The sequence below is a fragment of the Musca autumnalis genome, unplaced genomic scaffold (genome assembly GCF_047663935.1).
Source record: "Musca autumnalis isolate F117 unplaced genomic scaffold, ASM4766393v1 scaffold_3, whole genome shotgun sequence".
NCBI classification, from domain to species: domain Eukaryota; kingdom Metazoa; phylum Arthropoda; class Insecta; order Diptera; family Muscidae; genus Musca; species Musca autumnalis.
Window position 1 is genome coordinate 183,114,233 of NW_027411866.1, and position 23,235 is coordinate 183,137,467.

At 35.4% G+C, this 23,235-nt stretch overlaps 1 protein-coding gene across 2 annotated transcripts in view; it reads left to right on the plus strand.

The window, feature by feature from the left end:
- Positions 1-2,934: 2,934 nt before the first annotated feature.
- The window catches only part of LOC141398569 (probable G-protein coupled receptor B0563.6), a 296,701-nt gene continuing 276,400 nt past the window's right edge, over positions 2,935-23,235 (plus strand). For both annotated transcript variants that reach the window (XM_073975951.1, XM_073975952.1), the window contains exon 1: positions 2,935-3,275. The gene's annotated coding sequence lies outside the window, so the exon portion shown is untranslated. The remainder of the gene's footprint in view (positions 3,276-23,235) is intronic.

Below are 23,235 nucleotides of genomic sequence, written 5' to 3' on the forward strand. Positions count from 1 at the left end.
TCCCGATTTTCGGTATTTTGAGAATTTTAGCCACAATTTTTAACCGAACTATCTGCAATTTGACATTTGAGGTTCTCAGTGGCCATGAAATATCTCCACGAAACATCGTCAACATAGGTCCATGTTTTGGTATAGCCCCCATATATCGGTACCTCCCGATTTTCGGTATTTTGAGAATTTTAGCTACAATTTTTAACCGAACTAGCTGTAATTTGCCATTTGAGGTTCTCAATGGTCATGAAATATCTCCACCAAACATCGTCAACATAGGTCCATGTTTTGGCATAGCCCCCATATATCGGTACCTCCCGATTTTCGGTATTTTGAGAATTTTAGCTACAATTTTTAACCGAACTAGCTGTAATTTGCCATTTGAGGTTCTCAGTGGTCATTAAACATTTCCACCAAACATCTTCACATAGGTCCATGTTTTGGGGCCATACCTTATAACCGTACCTCCTGATTTTCGGTATTTTGAGCATTTTAGTTACAATTTTTAACCGAACTAGCTGCAATTTGCCATTTGAGGTTCTCAGTGGTCATGAAACATCTCCACCAAACATCGTCAACATAGGTCCATGTTTTGGTATAGCCCCCAAATAACGGTACCCTCCGATTTTCGGTATTTTGAGAATTTTAGCTACAGTTTTTAATCGAAATAGCTGTAATTTGACATTTGAAGTTCTCAGTGGTCATAAAACATCTCCAACGAAACATCGTCAACATAGGTCCATGTTTTGGTATAGCCCCCATATAACGGTATCTCCCGATTTTCGGTATTTTGAGAATTTTAGCTGCAATTTGTAACCGTACTAGCTGTAATGATCGGTATTTTGAGAATTTTAGCTACAATTTTGTCTATTCAAAAATAATCGTCAATATAGGTCCAGGTGCCACCGTGGTGCAATGGTATGCACGCCCGCCTTGCACGCAGAAGGTCGGTGGTTCGATTCCCCGGCCAGGCAACACCAAACATTTTTCAACGGTGGCAAAATACCCCTCAGTAATGTTGGCGACATTTCCTGAGTATTTCAGCCTTGAAAAACTTCTCTATAAGTGGTGTCTTAGGACACGCCGTTCGGACTCGGCGATAAACAGTAGGTCCCATATCATTGAGCTAAATATGAATCGGGGTGCACTCATTGATATGAGAGAAGTCTCCCTTGTCCCGTATGGGATGTTGTGGAACAATGTTTTTTTTTTGTTATAGGTCCATGTTTTGGTATATCCCCCCATATAACTGTACCTCCCGATTTTCGGGAATTTTCGGTGGTCACGAAATTTCTTCACAAAAATTCGTCAAACATGTTTTGATGAAACTACCCTCAATTTGACTCTTGAAGTTCCCTGCAGCTATAAAACTTTTCCGCCAAAAAATTTAAAGATATAGCCCCGTGGGTGGTACCTTTCACCTAGCTGAACACATTTTTTTAGATTAGATTAGATTAGATAACACTGTGCAACAAAATGGAGGTGAATGTCTGGGGCACGGAAAATTCCTCTTGGAGAAGAAAGGCCTTGGTGAGTATATTATGAACCCCGAAGGAGAGATCCGCCGTGAGTCGAACTGGCGTGATGAAATTTTTGTTAGAGACCCTGTGGGCAATCAGGAATTAGCGTTATATCTGTGTTCACTGTTGCTTAAGTGCTCTACAAAAACAACAAATAAAGATATTATGCTAATTCATGATGGCTTACAGGGTCTCTTGCAAAAACTTCATCACGCCATAACACGGAAGTTCGACTCACGGCGCATCTGTCCTTCGGGGTTTTTAATATACACACACCAATGGCTTTCATCTCCAAAAGGCATTATCTCTGCCCCAACATTTGTGTTCACAGTGTAATTTAAGCAATAGTGGGAGGCAGTAGGCATCTATCCATTGTCGAAAAGTTGTTCCACCTAAAATTGTGAAAGGATTATTCCATTTTAATTAAGACTATTTTATGGTGGAGGGTACAAAAAGTTCGGCCCGGCCGAACTTAACGACTTTTTACTTGTTTTTTGTAATATAACAAACAAAAATTGTGTTGACAAATTTTAAAAAAATAAGAAAAAGTAGTAATCATTCGAATCCTACTACTAAACAGAACTTAAAATTTTTTTAATAATCGTTGTTTAATACAAAAAAATTCAAGAATATCGAAGATTACAATCATTGACAAAAATTGATTTTAAATCGCCAAAATCCCATCCAAACCACTGTAAAAATTTTTTTCTGTTAGTTATTAGATAGCTGATAAAACAACAAAAAATACAAAAAAAAAGTTTTCTATTTGGACTAATATTAAAGAAGTTATGGGTATTTCTTTGCAAATAGTTTTTACAGAATTTGAGTTTTTCAAGGCGCGATATCTCTGGAAAGGAAATCAAAAACCTCATCTTGAAAAAGTGTCTGATTTCACTCAGAATTCCACATATAGATTTTTTGAAAAACAAAAAAAAAATCACTTTCTTACAAATGTAACTTAGTCCACTTTTGCATTTCACTTAACGATGACCTAGTATAATCTAGCAGGTATTTATCTGTATACACCCGCAATAGTGGATACATATCTAAATAATACCAACAGAATACAACTTTATGTTTGTTTTGATTTGTAAACTTGGTCGGAAAATAAACAGAACAGGACTTGCATTCAAACAGCTGTTTTCCCCTTCTTATTTGCATTGCCCTCAATGCGCAGACGTTGTGAGAGCTGAATATGGTGAGAGGGTAAATGTTGGATATGTTTAACTAAACTCATCTTAACTGTGAAGGTTACAACTGCATACAATGGGAAAACCCAATACAAAGAGAAACATCAAGTTTATTGAATGAATTGTAAAATCTTGTCGAATTCTCATACAAACTCGTCGAATATCCATCCACATTCAAAGTAACACCCAAAATTCAATGTTCATAATAAGTGTGCATGCTAAAGACCCCGTTCAGTTGCAAACGGGACTCAAAACGATGTGGTCGTCTAAAGGAAAAGAGCGCTTAAACAAAAAATTGTTAATTGAAAAACTGGTGTAAACAAAAGAAGTAATTTTAATTAATAATCATAGAAAAAGAAGTGAAAATTAAAAAATAATAAAAAATTATATGTATTTGTTTGAAAAAAATAAAAAAATATTAAAAACCCAAGTGTCAACGAAAATGTATTACCTTGATCTATCATAACGTCATATGTCCTTAGTTGAAAACAAAAAAATATGACAAAATGATTTCCTTATAAATTCATCATCACTCATGAGCTGCTAATGCTTCAACGTTGAACATAAAACACAGGTGCTTATCTCTAATTTATGATGTTAATGCTTGCTCGTGTGGATTTTAATGTTCACATGTTGGCATTGTATTCACAATAAATAATTAATTTCAATGAATTGCAATAAGAACAATAAGGATAACTGAGTGATTTTTAATTTCTGGAGAAAAGTTTTTATGAAAATACGGAATTTGTATTTTTGTTACACTTCTGAGAGAATAGCAAGAATAGAAAAATCAAATAAATTTTTAAATGTGTTCTTTTGAAAAGTATCACTAACCTTCAGCAAATAACTTCTGTTTTGAGAATTTATAAAATTTCCTGGTAGGATTTTTCGTAATCCATTACTAATGAAAATGAAAACGTAATTTATATCTTTGCTACGTTTCCGAGGGATAAAGAGAAAAAGATAAATGAACCGGTTTCTGAAAAGTATCACTAGCTTCCGACATGCAACGACTTTTTTAAGAATTTATTAAATTTCCTAGTAGGATTTCTTGCAATTCATTACAAATTAAAATGAGAATTTGTTGATGCTCAGTTGGTATAAATCTGTTGAAAATGTAAAACTTTCATACGACAATCATTGAGTGTTTCCCGGAATGTTAATTATATTTCTTGAGAAAAATTCATTACTAAAGTTTGTTTGAAGCACACAACATTACATATTCTTTAAAAACATATAAAATCCTTTAAGATAAGGAACTGGAAGTTGGATACGCAACGAAATATATTAACAAAGTGAAAACTGTAAATGACAATTAGTTAATTAAGGATCGAAATGATTAAGCTCTACATCAATACTGTATTAAGATGTCAATGCCTTCAAGCTTTCTCTTTTTTGGAAAGCAATATAAAATATTGGTTGATTGTGTTGAAAATTACAGTGATGGACAAAACAAAGCGGTATAAATTCTTATTCGACTTACTCACCTTTCTAAAAGATATGCTCATCTTTTATTCGTTTAATGCCCTCAATTGCTATGCGAAGTTATCAATGGATTCATAGATATTTCCCGTGTAGTCAACATTTTATAATTTGAACTCACCAAAGATTTTGTATGGTTAGTCTTTGACAATATACTAAAAGTTTTTTTAGTCCTATATAAGAACATTAAAGGCGAACGGCCTCTGACCGATCTTTATTTCCATAGTATATTGAGGAAATCGCTCTAAAAATGTTACCTGTTCATTGATGTGACTTAAAAACCAATCCTACAAATATTTGTGAAAATCGGGCCAGATTTTGATATTGCTCTAATATGCATATTTGGCCAATTATATGTAGGTAATTTGGGCTCCATAATATAGCCAATATTAAAATCCAAGCCAATACTCACAAATCTTTGTAGGATTCGTTTTTTAGCCACAACAATAAATTGGTAAAATTGGGGTGCGGGTTAACGTAAACCGATAGCCGTAAATTTCATATATAAGGGTTTTTGATCTAATGAAAAAAATAGGTGGGAGGCCTTTCAAAAAAATATTTTTTGGCCGCCCTAGGCTGGTTATTTTTTTTTTTTCGTGCACCCACTCTCCTCGGCAAGACTATGCAACAGTTTTCAGGTCATGGTATTCGTTCAAAACTTTTATAGAATCCCTATAATATAACTTTAACCTAAGGCATTGGGTCCCCAATATTTACAGCCATGCTTCACAAAATTAAAAATAAAGCTTAGAAAAATTTTAGAGACCTTTGCAGCAAATGGCCCACGTCTGTCCACTTTTTGGTATAGCCCTCATAACGGGTGATCCAACAAAAGGTACTTTTTTCAACAGCCTTTTTTTGACAGATGTGAGTCGTGTCACGTGTTCATTAGGTTATGGAATTGATTACATTTTTTCTCAAGAACGATTTCCTGTAGCGAGAATGAATGAACTTTTGCCTACTAATGCCTAAAATTACATTCATTCCACTTTACTATAAAAAAGGTTCCGCACAAACCACTTTGAAATTTTTTTTTTTTTTTGGAAGACATTCTATGAAATGAAACTTTTTCTCAAAAAAATTATTTCCAGTTGCACGAATGGATGCTCTTTTACCTATTAATGACTAAAATAACATTAATTCCACTAAAATTTAAAAAAAAGTCCAGCAAAAACCGCTTTTAATTTTTATGATATATGAAATAAAGTTATATATAATATAAAATGATATATATGGTATAATGCGGTGATAAAATTAGTGAGAAACAAACGGTAATGTCATTTTAGTTATGTCGTGTGCTCCTATACCTTGTATTCAATTAAATATCTGCTTACAGTGACTTCAAAAAATTTTCAAAAGTTCTGAAAAATAAAAACTTTAAAAGCTTTTTAGGCGGAAGCTTCTTTTATTGACTCACTTTATAATTAAGAATTTATGTAATCTTAGGTAAACACTAATAAAAATATAATACAGGGTTATGAGGTTGTAAAAAAAATCATAACCCTAGTGTTCAAGTTAGTTTTGTTTAGTACTGTTTGACTTTTTATCATGGGAAAGCTTACCCCTCTACAACGTTTACAAAGCGTTCAATTTTATTACGAAAATTCGCGTTATGTGGGGAGTGTGTCTTGGCCACAACTTAAAGAGATTCAAAAGCTGCCACTTCATCCAGAAAAATAACGGTTTGTGTGTCGGTGGAATCGTCGGACCCTATTTCTGCAAAACGATGCCGGGTAGGACTTCATCGTCAATGGCGACCGTTATTGCGCCGTGAAAACCGACTATTTAATGTCTGAAATTGAAGCTCGTAATCTCTGCGCCATTAGGTTTTAATAAAACGGCGCCACTTCCCACACATCACATCAATCAATGGATTTTTTGAAAGAACACTTGTGTGAGCACATTTTGGACCAGTCGATTGGCCACCAAAATCGTCTCATATCAATCTGTTAGACTTCTTTCTGTGAGAATATGTAAAGTCAAAATTGTATGCGGATAAAGCCGCTTCGATTCCGGTCTTCTCCGGGAAAACATCAGACGTACCATTCGTTAGTTACCAGTCGAAAAGCTTGAACGAGTCATTGAAATTTGGACTCAACGGATTGACCGTCCGAGACGTAGCCTCGGCCAATATTTGTTAGGCATAATCTGCAATAAATATCATCGAATGTTCTTTAAAATGATAATAACATTCCCCATTCAATTTGATTGTTCCGTTTTTTTTTTTCAAATGGATCACCTTTTATAAGGCATACTCCGATTTCAAGTATTTTTGCGTATTGACCGTATTTGCCAACTTATTTCGCAAATGTTGCTATTTTGAGTTCTTTTTAAGTAGAACGGATTTACTGGGTAAGGTTTAGTCCACATAAAATTTAAAACTTTACGCAAAAGACAGTTCATGGGTAGGTATCCGATAATTGCGGAATGTTTGCATAAGGTAGTACTCTAGGTCAATATTACGTTGGTACAGATTTTTCAGGATCTGGTTGATACTTCTTGAGAAAATTTCAATTTTGGCTAAAATACAGATTGAGACCTGTTCGTGGAGAATTAGTATATCTTCAGCCTTTAGGCTAATGAGGGTATACTCACTTTTTAATGCAATGAAAATATGTCTCATCGAAATAATGGTTTTAGGCCCCAAATAGGTTTGGACGAAATCAGTTTCATACAATTTGGTGTCAATTTAGCCATGCCCGTATTTTCAGATATTTTCGCTAAAATGTGCGCAAGAGAAAAGCCTCTCGTGTCCCTTCGGATATGTGTATGGGAACATATGTATGTGGTGCACAAGATTACTCTCAAAAGGAGACTCTGACTTGATCCAAACTTTGCACATAGTAATATTTCTAGCAGATATAGATCAGGTTCGAATATGGACTTTATTGGTCCACTTCTTCGGGTACATCACACTCTAAATTTCAAAATGTTTGGCACAAGTGCAGTCACCGAGAGGTCGACATTGATTAAAATAGTCGTTAAAATTTTTGCGGGGGCAGGTCTATATTTCCTGAGATATTGTCCCAAAAGCTTTAAATAACTTTGCCGACACCAACTGAAATGGCCGATGAACACGAAAACTTACGAATTGAGAACGCGATTTGGCCAAAACTTTGTACATTCTAAAATTTCTTCCCAACGTACATCAAGTTCCAAGTAGGTCAATATTGGGAAATATTTTCAGGTACCTCCCTCACACAAGTTAACAAATTTGCTTAAGGGCTGTTTAAGAGCTCTTCGAGGATCGTTTGCAAATGATTGCCAAAAGTACTTCTTTTGATCCCGTTTACAGTGATATTATGTGTTTAGTGGGCAAATACATACTTCCTGTTATAATGGTCCAAAAGCTCTAAAAAAATATCGCGTCGCGTTAAATGAGTGATTAACATTGCTCAAAGCAATGCGCGCCGTAATATTTCTTTAACACTTAAATCATGGTCGAATATCGATTATATCGGGTCACTTCTTCGGGTACCTGACACACAAAATTTTGAAATTGTTCGAAATGAGGAAAAAACAATCTGTGCTGGGTTTGTTTCTTTGAATTATGTCACATGATAAGGGTATACATATCTCTGCCGGTAGACACAATGCTGTCCTGACTTCGTTGTTAGTTTGGTCGCTTACCCTATATACCAAAATTAATATCTCGACGAACTGAGTCGATCTGGCTATGTGTGTGGCTATGAGCATTCCAAAAACACAGTCTGTTGTTAATGAATGTGGAAAACTTAAAATTTAAAACAATGCCTAGTACGTTGGCGTATTTGGGTAATCAACGGACATATCGCAAAAGTCGGTAACTCAATTCGGTTCGTCACCAAATTTTGTGGGATGATGGGAGTCCCAGAGAGGGAGACGGCTGTTGATTTTTGTGATGGTCATATAATATTTAGGGGTCGGAATGGGCAAAAAAAACTAATGTGGAGAAAAACTTTTGTTTTTATGTTAATATCTCCGCTTCTAGTAGGGACATTCCAAAAGCAAAGCCTAACAATGGAAAAAGATCACCTTGGCATCGTCACCATTTTTCCAAAGGGAGAGCTTGATTGTGAAAGAAGACCATCTGAATTTTAAATTGCTACCAAATTTGTGGCATTGATAGTAATAAGAGTTATTGCCAAATGCACTTAAACGGTGCGCCTTAACTAATTTTAAATGGAAGGTGCTTACACCTGGAAAGTTTTTGCAGATTCTGAAACTACAATGCTCATAGATGAGAAATATCAAGAAACAAAAAAAAAAAAAAAATCGCCGGAGGGATTTTCAAATAAATCGCGATTTAAGTTCACATTTTTAGGGGTTCTTTAGGTTTTCACGATTTTGCTTGGAAACCGCGAGTCCTATGTAAATGGGCCTAAAGAAAATGTTGTAGCTGCAAAATTTCTCCACAAGATTGACCTTCATGATATTTTCGTCGATTTTACCGATTTGAGATATAGAAGTTCAATTTGAGACAATGCACTGACTGTATCGCCTCCTTATAAAACAATGTCATTACTGCAATTTCCCAAATTAAACTTATATATCTTGAGTATGGTACAACCTAAAAAAAAAATAACTCATCCAATCTTGTAGAGAATTTTCCCAACTTCAACATTTTCTTTAGTCCCATTTTGATATGACTTGCGGTTTCCATGCAAAATCTTGAAGACTTAACATAAAAAACTAAACATTTGATCTGAACCTCTATATCTCAAAAATGGTAAAACCCACGAAAAACCTAAAGGTCATTCTTGTAGAGATTTTTCACAGCTACAACATTTTCGTTAGACTCACGCAGAATCGTGAAAACCTAAAAAACCCTAAAATTTCGAATTTTGATCGAGATTTATTTAAAAATCCCTCCGGCGATTTTTTTCTGTTTTTTATTTTTCTTATCTATGAACATTGCTGTTTCAGAATACGCGAAATCTTGCGGTTTTCATCAAAAGTTAGTGAAGGCACACTGAGCATTATATTGTTTTATAAGGAGGCGATACAGTCAGTGCATTGTCTCAATTTGAACTTCTACACCTCAAAAACGGTAAAACCTACGAAAACATCATAAAGGTCAATCTCATGAAGAATTTTCACAGCTACAATATTTTCGTTTCCATTTACATAGCACTCCCAGTTTCCAAGCAAAATCGTGAAGTTAAATCGCGATTTATTTGAAAATCCCTCTGTCGATTTTTTTTTTGTTTCTTGATATTTCTCATCTATGAGCATTGTAGTTCCAGAATCTGCAAAAACTTCCCAGGTGTAAGCACCTTCCATTTAAATTTGGTTAAGGCACACCGTGACATTCGTTTTGCTATTTTTTACCTTTAAGAACGTTTTCTACAGAGTTACATCTTGGAAATTGGTTATTTACTTAAATTTTGATTGGTTCGTAGACCACAACCCGAGAAAAATTTTAAAAGAAATTGGACCTTGCCGATTTTTACCTTGCAGATGATGTTTGATATATTCTCTGTGTTCACAATTTTTATTTTTTAAGACAAGGGCTACAACTTTGCCTCTGAGAGTAAATCAAATTTAATTACGGTTTGGAAGATATGATCCTGACAAAATGATGCCTTTTGACATCAAAGCCACAAACCTTTGGAGGCGAACCACGCATCTTCTCTTCCTTGGTCTTCTATTACACTTCGGTGTCAGAATATGGGTAATAAAATACGACTCAAAAAATACGCACAGTGATACTATAATTAATGTATCGACAAGCTGAGTCGATCTGGCTATGTGTGTGGCTATGAGCATTCCAAAACCAAAGCCTGTTAATGAATGTGTAAAACTTCAAACGTACAACAATGCAAAGTAGATTGGCGTAGGTGGATAATGAACGGAGATATCGCAAAAGTCGGTAATTCAGCCCATGTTTTCAGTTTGGGATTTCAATTCTAATGGCGAATATCACAGCTTAGGCTGGCGCATTCCAAAAGCAAAGTCTGACAATAAAATTAGAAAATTTTGTAATCACGCTACAGGTCCCAATTTTGATTGGATCGTCACGAAATTTTATATTTCCGCTTCTAGTAGGGACATTCCAAAAGCAAAGCCTATCAATGGACGAAAAAAGATCACCTTGGCATCGTCACAATTTTTCCAAAGGGAGAGTTTTATAGTGAAACTAGACCATCTGAATTTTTAATTACTACCAAAATTGTGGCATTGATAGTAAAACATCAGAGTTATTGCCAAATGCACTTAGCTAGCCCAACTTTAAAACTTTGAATTTTTGTTTGCAAAGCTTTCAATCATAACCAAGTATATGGTCGACAGTTGTTTAATATAAAAGTATCAATTATTTAGCGAATATCTCCGCTTCTAGTTGGGGTATTCTAAAACCAATACTGCCAATTAAAGAAGAAAATATCATCGCTATAATGGCGGTTGCTTGGAGTACTTGGCCAAACAACGGAGATATTGCAATTGGACGAAAAAAAGATCAGAGGCATTTCAACATTGGTCCCAATTGCTTTAATAAAATTGGTGAAATACTAGAGATATAGAAAAAGACGCTCAGGTATCCCAATTCCCAATTGGTGGTACTTTTCCAGGCTGATATCTCCGCTTCTCTTTGACATGTGCCAAAAGAAGAAAATGATAATGGTGTTCGATTTTTCCAACAGCAAAAACAATTTTTTACGTGCCTACGTGAAAATGTACAGACAAATTGTGGAGAAAAGTTATTATACCCCTAAAGAAGACTGAATTCCTAATTTCAGCTATTTCTGTAGGATAAAGCGGCTAAAAGCCCCAAATCACGGCTACCACTGACAAATTTCTGGGGCAAAGTTTTGTGGGCCCAAAGAAGTCTTATTACCAATCTTCAGCCATTTCGCTGCGATAATTAGGAGAAAGAAAAAATCACCGATGATACAAAGTTGACTTATGGGATAAGTGCCAGTGTTCGAAATTACGAACACCGTTTTCCGGAAAAACGAAAATGCGAATACCAAATAATGTTCGTCAAATATCAGAGTTATTTCGATAAATAGTAAATTTTATTTTAATATTTTGAAACTTTTTTAGAGAAATGTATATCTGCTTTTATTTTGTGTATTCGAAATATGATTTCGAGAGAGCTGTTATTATTTTGGTTCAGTTAGCCGTAAGTCATCTGATATAAAAGCCTTAGCATCACTCTAAAAAATAATGTTTACCCGTGAAAAGCGTATATAAAGGGGTAGTGATGTAGGGTATCACATAGTCGGCCCCGCCCCGACTTTTGCCTTTGCTCTGTTGTTTTAATGTGTATTATTTTCTATCAGAAATTGTGTCTAAATTCCTTTGCCCAGAGTGGTAACAATTATTACTACCTTGGCGATAAGCCCATTTTATCATGTCGAGCTAACAAATTAGTTCAACATTGGATACCCCTGTTCTCAAAATATGATTAAACTAACACCGTATTGATGTTATTTTCATGATATTTTATGAAAACCAAATTGTTAATCAACATCTTTGTTGTTAATGTTCTGTTTGTAAATATTTAATGTGTTTTGTTTTCTACACACACCATTCACCAAGAATGGTAGTCATTACCCCGGTGACAAACCCATGTTATCTTGTCAAGCGAACAAATTAGTTTTACATACTTTATAGTTCATTGATACGACTTTCCTTTTTGTATGATTGACATTTCTGTCATCTATTGACTTTTAATATAAGAAACAATTGTCTTAAATTGTCTCCCTTAACAAGTGACATTTAAAACAATGCCAATTTAAAGTAGAAATTTAATTAAATTCTATTTAATCGCAGTCCTATTTCTATCTGCCTTGTCTTGATGGAAAATAAAAGATGTTGTTGACGAAGGACCAAATAAAAAAGAAATAAAATAAAAATTAGAAGTGTAAGAATTGGTGTAGCAAATTGAATGAAAATATCTGAGCAGATATTTGTCATCTTTAGACATTTTTACAATGTGTCTTAAATTAGATTACAAAAAGACAGTTTTAGTTGTCTGTGGGGAATAAGCTAAAATGGAAACTATCAAAAATTGACTATCGATTTATGTTTAGCGCAAACATATCGCCGAAGCTCAAAATCACCTTTTTTGTTAACCCCAACTCCTCAATTCCACTAAGCTTATCATCAGAATAGTTTCGAGACTTTTATAATTATATACTGGATTTAGTTATGAGATGATATCGACGCCTCCAAACAATAGTATGCTAAGTCGACTTAGCATGTTTTCAAGTTCTTTACATTTTTATGTTTAACATCCTTTAACTTAAATTCTGTCAAATTTTGGTAATAATCGGACAATCCGAACAGAAGTTATAAACAAATATTTACTTAGCGTAGTAAAGACGGTCAAAGAAATTTCCAAACTTTTAGAGCTTGTCCTGCAAAACTCACTGTTCAGAATTAGCAAACTATTATTTGGAGGTGTCGAGCGTCCTTTAACTTAAATTCTGTTAAATTTTGGTAATGATCGGTCAATCCGAACAGAAGTTATAAACATATATTGACTTAGCATAGTACTGAAGTTCAAAAAAAATTCCACACTTTGAGAGCTTCTCCTGCAAAACTCACTTTTTAGACTTAGCATACTATTATTTGGAGGTGTCGATATCTATGCAACTAGTTCCTCTTTGAAGCTGAAACGATCGTTTGGAAATATTTGTTCAAGGAGTAGAAAAGAATTAGTCTTTTAGACCCTCAGCCTATGAATGTACAACAAAACAAGTAGTTAATAAATATATGTCCTGGACCAAAGGAAAATGCCGACAAAATTCCAGGAATTTTATGTAATTTGATACTTTATGTAAACAAACAAACACGTGGGTGGTACACTGAGAAGATATGTATGTATGTGTGAGTGTGGGAAATTCTTGGAATTCCGTCTGTCCGTCCGTAATGTAAACAAATAACACGTGTTACCATGAGGCAATTCTAGGAATTCCGTCCGTCCGTCCGCGTGACCGTGGGAACTTTTTGGAATTCCGTTTGTCCGTCCGTCTGTCCATAAGCATGCTCAATTATGCTTAAAATCAACGTGGGTGGTCCTCTTTGTCCGTCCGTCTGCTGACCGTGGGAACTTTTTGGAATTCCGTTGGTCCGTCCGTCTGTCCATAAGCATGCTCAATTATGCTTAAAATCAACGTGGGTGGTCCTGTTTGTCCGTCCGTCTGTCCGTGGGCATGCTCAATCAAGATTAAAATCAACGCCTGTACGTCCGTTTGCCAGTTCATTGATCTAATTTCCCAAATACACCACAACAAATTGAATTATTTGAAATGGAAGTTATGAAAGTCTTCTTCCGTATTAAATAAAACTCGAATTATCCGAAAACGTTATAATCTTTATTTCGTCAATCAACTTCTTCTTTTTAAGTCCAGCACCAAACTAAACTAAATCTTTTCGTTTCCATAATTTTATAATTAAACTTAAAGTTGCTCTGCAGCAGCGAACAAAGCTGATCGTATTAAATATCCACAGTTGTCCGTTGATCGTTGGTGGCAAGTGCTGAGTAGACGGTTTGATGCTTAGGATACATATTTGGCTGTTGGTTAGCTGAAGTACGTTGGCTGATGAAATGTGGCGTGATATGGCGTGTGTGCAACGTAGGCACTTTTGGGTGGCGTGTGTTCTACGTTGCCATTTTTGTGATAGTGGTAATGACCGTTACATTATTGTATGTTGCTAACTCCTCCCTCCTTAAGTGTCGGCGTCCCGCTGACCATAGGATCGCCGGGCGTTATTTCGAGTTGTATTTTTGGTAGGTGTAACTTTTTGTTCTGTTGGTACCAAAGCCATCCAATACATATCAATATGGTACACATAAGTGCGAGGTTCCCTCCGAACGAGTAATCAAGCCTGGTATTCAGTTGTTTCAGTCGATGAATATTGCCGGTACTGACTTCGTGAACATATTGTATATCCAGTAGTAAGTCATCATGGGTTATATTGGCGAGAACGGGGGGTAGAGCCTGAATATTTGATGATTCAGTACTTGTGTAGGTGCGATTCTGAATAACTATTGATTCGTTAGAGAGTCGAAGTAGATAGGTTCCATTTAGAAATACAGGCCCTCTTGTAGTTTTTACTTCCCCGTCGAAATTTGATACATATAACACATCCTCATCCAGTAATTCAATAATCTTCTCTTGAGTAAGTTTATATCTGCATTTTGCTGATCCACCCTTTAAAATTTGATTAACGCAGTCATCTTCTGTTAATTTGACGACAGAGGATCTACTGCACACGGTGGAATTATTTATCGAAAAACAGTCAGTTTTGATACCATAAGTTTCCGCTTCATTTATAAGAACCTTATTGAAACCTAAGTCGATTTGTTTTCCTTTGGCAACGGCCGCTCTAGTGATAAGTAGGTTATAAACACTTCTTCCAATTTTTGGCATAGATAGAATGTATAGGAAGTGTGACCCGTTCGTATAGACAGAAGGTGTTCCGTATTCAATGGCTTCTATGATGTTTCCATATGGTAACGTTTCTAGTTCGTCTAGGATCCTTTCGATTTCAGCTGTATTGAGGAGGTTTGTATTGACGATGCCACTTTTGGCCAATTGACATGCTCTAACGAGATCATTAAGTTCATCCTTTACAACAAGAATTTCGTTTATTGTATTCTGCTCGATAGCGTTGTAATTTCTGCCATTTGTTAGGTTGTTGAGCCTGTCTATCATCTCGTTTACCTTTCGAATGGCCTGGTCTGATTTTTGTTGGAGGTTTCGATTTATTTTATATTGCTCATTATTATTGTCCACAATATCGCCTTGACTCTTGAGAATAGCATCCCAGTCCGATGCGTCTGGATTTCCAGCCAACCACTTCCAAGCTGACCCAATCCAATTAATGGACCGTGCCTGCCTCTTATGCCCGCGCGTCAATTCGTTTAGCCGTTCACTTATCTTCGAGAGATGGTACAAAATGAAGCTCCTATTGTTGCTTGGTGGAATGTGCCGCTCAACCATATCCGATATATTAGCCACTATATTCATGTACGATTCCAGATCAACCACGTGTATCAGGCGGAAGCTTCCGTCAAGTATCCACCCATTTCCAACTTTCAGTGACACCACAGATGTGTTATACTGGAATATTTGAACAGCAGTCGTCAACGTCAACAGGTTAAGGACCCAAAATAGGAGTTGTTTAAAAGACATGATCAGCAGTGTAGGTTCTGGAAAGAGCATTAATCAATGTAACTAAGGCAGGAATAAGGTGTGTTAAATGATTAATATAATTTTTTCGATTTTCTAGTAGATACAGGCATTTTCATAAAGTTTTACTGATTTTATATTTTTTCGTTTTTCATATATTTCTTTGATTTCTTGAGACATGTCTTTTTCTCGAACTTGCCATGGGGACTTCGTATTATGCCGGTTTAGTCGGGAGCAGGCATGCCTCCCCCAACCTACTAGGGTACGATTTATCCATCCCACTTACAGGAATGCTCTTGTTAATGACAATGTCTTTTAACTATTATTATTCATTTTATTTTTTCAATTTCATTTTTTAGTTTGGTTGTATATATTCCTTTGGTTTCTTGAGCCATGTCTTTTTCTCGAACTTGCCATGGGGACTTCGTATTATGCCGGTTTAGTCGGGAGCAGGCATGCCTCCCCCAACCTACTAGGGTACGATTTATCCATCCCACTTACAGGAATGCTCTTGTTAATGACAAGGACTCTTAATTATTCATTTTGTTTTTTCTCAATTTCATTTTTTAGTTTAATTGTATAATTTCTTAAATATAATTGCATCATATTTTCCATTTTTTTATTTCAAATATTAATTTCTTTATAATATTCTTTTTTTATCATACTTTCATTTCATATCGTATTTTCTTATTTTGTGTCGTTTCTGATTTTGTTTGATACAAATTGTCAAATCCCTCACCGAACTTCCTTGAGAAAATTATCGGTTAATTTTGCAAGTGGCTTGATTAATTATTAATATTTTTTATGTGCTCCTTGTGAATTTTTCTTCCACTTTTCGTCAGGACGGTAACCCTATTATTTTTCTCAACAATCTCCTTTTTGTAGACAGCTTTATTTTTCCCTTTGATGGTCTTAATGGCCACGTTAATAATGCCCCCTTTTTTATATTTTTTTGGAGTCTGCCTACTCCTGTTCATTCTGGTATTGCGAACAGCCATTGTCTTTTTTAGCAAATGCCTGAGGTCGCTATTGACTTTCTTCTGTTGGGACAATAGTTTCTCAAAATTAGCTTCCCCAAATCTATTAAAAAACACATCCCGCGGTCTTTTTTTGGTTACCGAATGTATAGTGTTATTATACCTATCAACACAAATCTCAACAAGTTCCTTAACTGACAGGTCCGGATATTCCTCCCTTAAACATCTGTAAATTTCCACTAACGTAGAATGTAGTCTTTCAACTTGTCCATTTACTTCACTTCGTTGAGTAGGTGTAAGGTATAACGTGATTCCTAGCGATTTTATAAATGATTCTACTAAAGGACTGAGGAAGCTGCGTTCATTGTCAGTGACCAGGATCTTAGGTACCGTGAAATAGTGTAAGATTTTAACTACCTTTTTCCTAACCTGGAGTAACGATCTATCGTGGATACTAAACAATTTCGCAAATTTCGTGAATTTATCAATACACGAAATAAATTTTTGTCCTTGAATTTCCATGATATCCATATGCAAGATCTCGCATGGGCAACTAGGATTAGGAGTCTCTTGGCGATATATTCGATGAGGTCGGCGGTCGTACTTGCATCGATTACATACATCACAAGTGGCAACATATTTTTTAATACTGGACATCATCTGCGGAAAATAGAACTGTTCAATAATTTGGTCCTTGTTTTCTCTGTAATTACGATGAGCTCTTCTATGTTCTGATTCGATTATTTGAAATTGACGTTCTTTAGACGTAATGTCGGTTACCAACTTTTGAGTAACCCTAATCTTGAATCCAGAAAAATGGTCGATATAGACTTCCTGCATGAGTCCTAATAGAACTTCCGGAATTTTAATACCATTTACAATATTCGGTCTGAGTTTTTCTCTTAGCGCACTGGTGAGTGTTTACTTAGTCCAAGTTGTTGATGATATGAAATGTCGAGTATAATTATTGTGTGGTTCTTCAACTACGACCATGTCGGATCCGATTCCTATTATTATTTGATTCTTGAAGACGTTAATTGGGGCTTCCACATGGGGAATTAAATCAGAGGAATCCTGATCTGCGCTATGAACAGTCCCACTTGTCGAGAACACATCATCTTGACCCTCGGATGCCGATAAAGTTTCAGATGTGTCGTTTTCCGTTGCAGTTTTAGTGCCCTCCGAATCCGAAATTACCCCTTCCCTAGCTGTTTCTGTGGAGGAGTTATATAAATGATTGACATGAGTTGGTAGCCTTGATAAAGCATCCGCCACATAGTTTGATTTCCCTGGTTTGTAAATCAACTCGTGGTTATACTCTTCTATTCTAGATTTCCATCTTTTTAATTTTGCATTAAAATTTCTATTCCCTAATGCAAATGTTAGGGGTTGATGGTCCGTATAAATTCGAATTTTTTTTGCTCCATACAAGTAGTTCCTGAGGTTATCCAGTGCCCATACAATGGCAAGCATCTCTTTTTCATTTGTAGCATAATTTTCTTCTGTCTTGTTAAGTGAGCGAGAAATAAATGCTATAGGTTTATCTTTTCCGATATCACCTTGTGATAGTACTGCTCCTAATGCAGTATTTGACGCATCCGTTGTTAGATTAAATGGTTTTTCGAAGTCCGGGAAGCATAAGACTTCAGCCGTTGTTAATAAATTTTTTAATGCATTAAATGCTGATTGGGCTTCTTTGTCTAGGTGTATTACAACTTTCTTGGACTGACTAGCTTTCACTTGAGCATATTCACCTCTGGTTAGGTTTGTAAGGGGTTTGGCGACTTTGGCATAATCACGAATGAACCTTCTATAATAAGAAGTCATTCCCAGGAAACTCTTTAACTCTTTCAAGTTCGTCGGTGGCAATAAATTTTTGATAGAAGCAATCTTTGACGGGTCTGGTTTTATTCCTTCTGAGCCAATAATATAACCGAGGAATTCCACCTCAGTTTTCATGAAGTGAGTTTTCTCTAGATTAACTTTTAAGTTGGCTTCGTTTAGCCTGTTGAATACCGTTTCTACGTTTTTTAAGTGGTCATCAATATCTTTTCCCATTACAATTATATCATCGATATATACATAGCAAATTCGTCCTATATACTCATGGAGAACATTGTCTATCATCCATTGAAAAATAGCTGGGGCGTTCCTTAGTCCGAAAGGTAATCTCAGGAATTCATATTTTCCATTTGCAGTGGAAAACGCGGTTTTTGGAATATCTCGCGGGTTCATTGACACTTGATGAAAGCCAGATGTGAGGTCAATAGTAGTAAAGTACTTAGTGTTTCCTAAATTAGCAAGTGTAGATGAAATATCAGGAATGGGGTAAGTATCGGGAATTGTTACAGAATTCAACCGTTTAAAATCTATAACCATTGTATATTGTTTGTCACCGTTGGGTTTGGGTTTTTTCGGCACTATCCAAATAGGCGAATTGTATGGACTTTTTGACGGTCTTATAATACCTTCGGAGAGTAGTTCATTTATTTGCCTATCTACTTCTTCTCGCATACAGACTGGATATGGGTAACTTTTCGTGTATATTGGTTCTTCTGTAGTCGTCTTAATGTCTGCTCGTACACTAGTGGATGCTAGTTCACTACCATCCAATGGTCCGAATAGGGGTTTATATCTATTTATTAGTCCTTCAATCCCAATCTTAACCCTAGGAGATAATTCATCATTTAGAATGTAATTTGCTTCATTTGTCATTTTTTCTTTCAGCGGAATCTGTAGGTTATTCCTTAAAATTAAAACGTTACGCTTTCTATCGACTACTGCATTCAGATCCTTGAGTGTATCATCGCCGATAATTCCATCGAAAGTTGTCAGTTTAGGTAAGACATAAAATTTTATCGGTTCGTTTATTCCTATATGTTTAAAAAATTGTCCTATTACTACTTGGTTAAGGTTTATATTTCCAGCCACAGATCGTACGCTTATTGGTTTACGTAAGACCTTACTTCCACGGGACAAATGGTGGCCGCAAAAATTTTTATTAGATCCTGTGTCAATTAAAAATTTCAAAATGTCCCCGGTATGTGTGGAGTATTCTATATAGGGTAGGCTTGAGGGCCTTCTCCCATAAAATTCTCAGAAGCTTTGTACTCAGGGTGAGCACTTTCTCCTGATTCTGTTTCGTACTCAGGGTGAGCATCTGCTTCTAATACTGTCTCAACAAGTTCATCTTCTTCGGCAGGGGTTTAAACATGATAAACCCTGGATTGTTTATTAGCCGATTGGAGCTCCGGTCCTTTCCTTTTTTCGAATGCCCTTGGGTTGTTCATATAGTTTACCTGACGTGACTGCATCGACCGGTCAATGTCCATTGGTTCCTGTCTCTGAAAACGTGGAGGTACTGGGGGTCTACTTTCATTGGCATACCTGGGTTTGTTTTGTGAGTAGTCTTGCTGCCATCCCTTTTTGTAAGAATTTTGGGATTGCCATCCTGGACGTGTCTGAAATTATTTAGTTGGTCGCGGTGGAGCTTGTCGATAGTCTGTATTGCTGGGTATCGAAGTCTTTACGATGGTTGCTGTATTCGTATGTAAGAGATTATTCCTCATAGACAAGTTTTCTAGTTCCAGACATGCTGAATATGCCTCCGGCAGATTTTTGGGCCTCTGGATTACTATCATTCGCGAGAGCTCCGGTTTAAGACCACGTATGAAAATGTCAAGAGACCTATTTCGGTATGTCTCTACTAGTGCGGTCATGGTTTCTGAACTGTACGACTCCGTTTTTAATTTATTAATTATCAGAGAGAGTTGACGATTGACAGTTGAGTAGAACTCGTCAATGGTCGATCGGCCCTGAGTCAATTGATTGAGTTGGTGTTCCAACGTTTGAATGTCGCGCTTGTCCGCGTAATGCAATGACAGCACTTTCTTTATTTCTTCCCAATTGCTGTCAAAAACATTGTAAGATATAAGAGCAGTATCGGCGGCACCAATTATTTTTTGCCGGATGCTCTGAACTATTGACCGAAAAATTGGTCTTTGTTTCACGATTTCGTAGTCTTTTAGGATTGTTTCCACCGAATATACCCACGATATATATTGCGTGGGATTTCCGTCAAATGTTCTCAATTCCTTTACATTGTCAGGCAACCGGTTGATTTCTTTCAAATCCTCTTCTGTTTGAGGGCATTGAAGGTGCCTTTCTTTTTCTACTGGTCGTCCTACTACGCTAACAGTTTCTAAGGATTTCACGCTTGCTTCGAGCTGTCCTATTTTATTTTCAATTGCCCTAATCTGTTCCATGAACATATTAATGGCTCCTGTCAAATTTGTTACGGTAGCCATTAGCTCCTCCATAATAAAAAAGTAAAGGAAAATTCACTTACCTTCAACGGGAGAAAAATGAAATATAATTTAAAAGCAAACTTTCTCAAGGAAGTTGTACAAATCACTTTTTGATTCTTTAACAATTTTTTTACGTTTACAGTTTGTGCTTTGAAAAAAAAAATTGTAATCTATTATTTTTAAATTTTTTTCCTTTAATAAATTTTTCGTAAATTTGGAAAAAAAATGTACACTGTCACTTATGATATTTTTCACTTTAACAACATATCCTTTTTTGATGTAGTTATTACTTCTGGTTCTCAAAAATTTTTTACATTTACGATTTGTGCTTTAAAATTTTTTATATATTATTTTTAATTTCTTTTCTTCCATAAATTTTTCTTTCGTTAGTATGGTATAAGAATTTTTACACTGTCACTTGTGATATTTTTTTTATTTTTACAAGTTATCCTGCAGTTCTACAAATCGCTTTTGATTCTTTAATTTTTACATTTACAGTTTTTTCAATCTATTACTTTCAATTTCTTTCCTTCAATAAATTTTTCTTTCGTAAATATTGGAAAATTTTTTACACTGTCACTTATTATATTTTTTCATTTGACAACTTATCTTGTTTTCTGATAGGGTTATCCTGCTTATCCCTTTTTTTTAATTTATTACTTTTAACATTACTTTTAATTTATTTCTTTCAATAAATTTTTCTTTCGTAAATATTGGAAAAATTTTTACACTGTCACTTATTATATTTTTTCATTTGACAACTTATCTTTTTTCCTGATAGGGTTATCCTGCTTATCCTTTTTTGCAGGTTCCTGTTCTCGGGCGCCAGTTATGAAAGTCTTCTTCCGTATTAAATAAAACTCGAATTATCCGAAAACGTTATAATCTTTATTTCGTCAATCAACTTCTTCTTTTTAAGTCCAGCACCAAACTAAACTAAATCTTTTCGTTTCCATAATTTTATAATTAAACTTAAAGTTGCTCTGCAGCAGCGAACAAAGCTGATCGTATTAAATATCCACAGTTGTCCGTTGATCGTTGGTGGCAAGTGCTGAGTAGACGGTTTGATGCTTAGGATACATATTTGGCTGTTGGTTAGCTGAAGTACGTTGGTTGATGAAATGTGGCGTGATATGGCGTGTGTGCAACGTAGGCACTTTTGGGTGGCGTGTGTTCTACGTTGGCATTTTTGTGATAGTGGTAATGACCGTTACATTATTGTATGTTGCTAACTTGGACTATGAGTTCGAGGCTGCTTGCAGGGACAAAATTATAGATAAGAAGATGGAAATTAGACATAAACCATTGCATTCTCTTCCCCCAGAAATATGCAACAAAAATATTTGTTTATTTCTTATTTATTAATAATCATTTAAATTCAATTATTATTGACATTTGTGATTTTCTCCATCCTTTTTAAAAGCTTAAGGATTCTGTTTCTGATCGTTTTCAAACCATGTGTTATATAGAATTCCGCCTGAATTTCATCCGTTATTCTTAACAAATATTTGTCTGCTTCGATATCCTTCGACTCCCTTAATGTGCTTTCCTTGAAGATTTCAGGAAGGATATATTGAGAATCCATATTGTAACAGTTTGAAAGTATGTTTCTGACTAATAAAATTATTACAATATATGTATGCATTTATAGATCTTAAATGTTAATGAAGAGTGAGATTTTTGTTTTTCATAATTTGTGTATTAAATTGCGGAGAAATGGGGTGATATTTAGATGTTGTGATAAAAAAAAGCAACATAAGCATATTTTCAAATTTTATTTCAATGTCAAGTTGAAGCATACTTTTGCCTCTATTTGATGTTCCAGCCACATTTCTTATCTTTGAAAAAGGTACAATAATTCATAATAATAACAAAATTGGATATTGAGTAATACTGAATGAAAAATCAATGATTCCTTCTTTTGTTTTAATGTAAACATATAACAACATAAAGTTGATGTCATACATAATAATGCCTCGACAATGATCATTGCTTCAATCGAATAGTCGCAGAACAATGCTTAAACAAAGCTTAAAGCAAATTCTATTCTTTCCCTGCATTCCCCCTTCAAATCCCTTAATCATAATGTAACCAGTGTTGCAGCATAATTCCATACTTTCCTCATAACTGTAATGAATAAAACATACACACGCACCCACATTTGTATGTTCCAATAACCCGAATCTTAGTTTGACTTCCAAAATAAACATATCTAAAAGATCTAACGAATTCATGTGGATCATTAATGTCATACATTCTTCACAACTGCAAAGATCCACTTATGTCCAAACCACTCCTACAATTCCATATTCAAGTCTTTGACGATTCCTAGTTTGACTTTTGAAATAAACAAATCGAAAAGAACATGAATTTCACAATATTGTGGAATTTATTAAGCATACATATGTTAAGTCAACTAAAAGTTCTTGTCGATTTCTTATTTGTAAAAATTGATTTTTCGCTATTCCCCTTTCCCCCTTCACTCTCCTAAAATAAACCTATCATCACTTTTCCATACACAGATGTAACGAATTCAACGTTATAATCTTAACATATTCCTTTTCAAGGTCAATGTGAAGACAAATATACATACATATCATACAAACGCTATGCCTCAACAATGGTCATCGATTTCTTATTTGTAC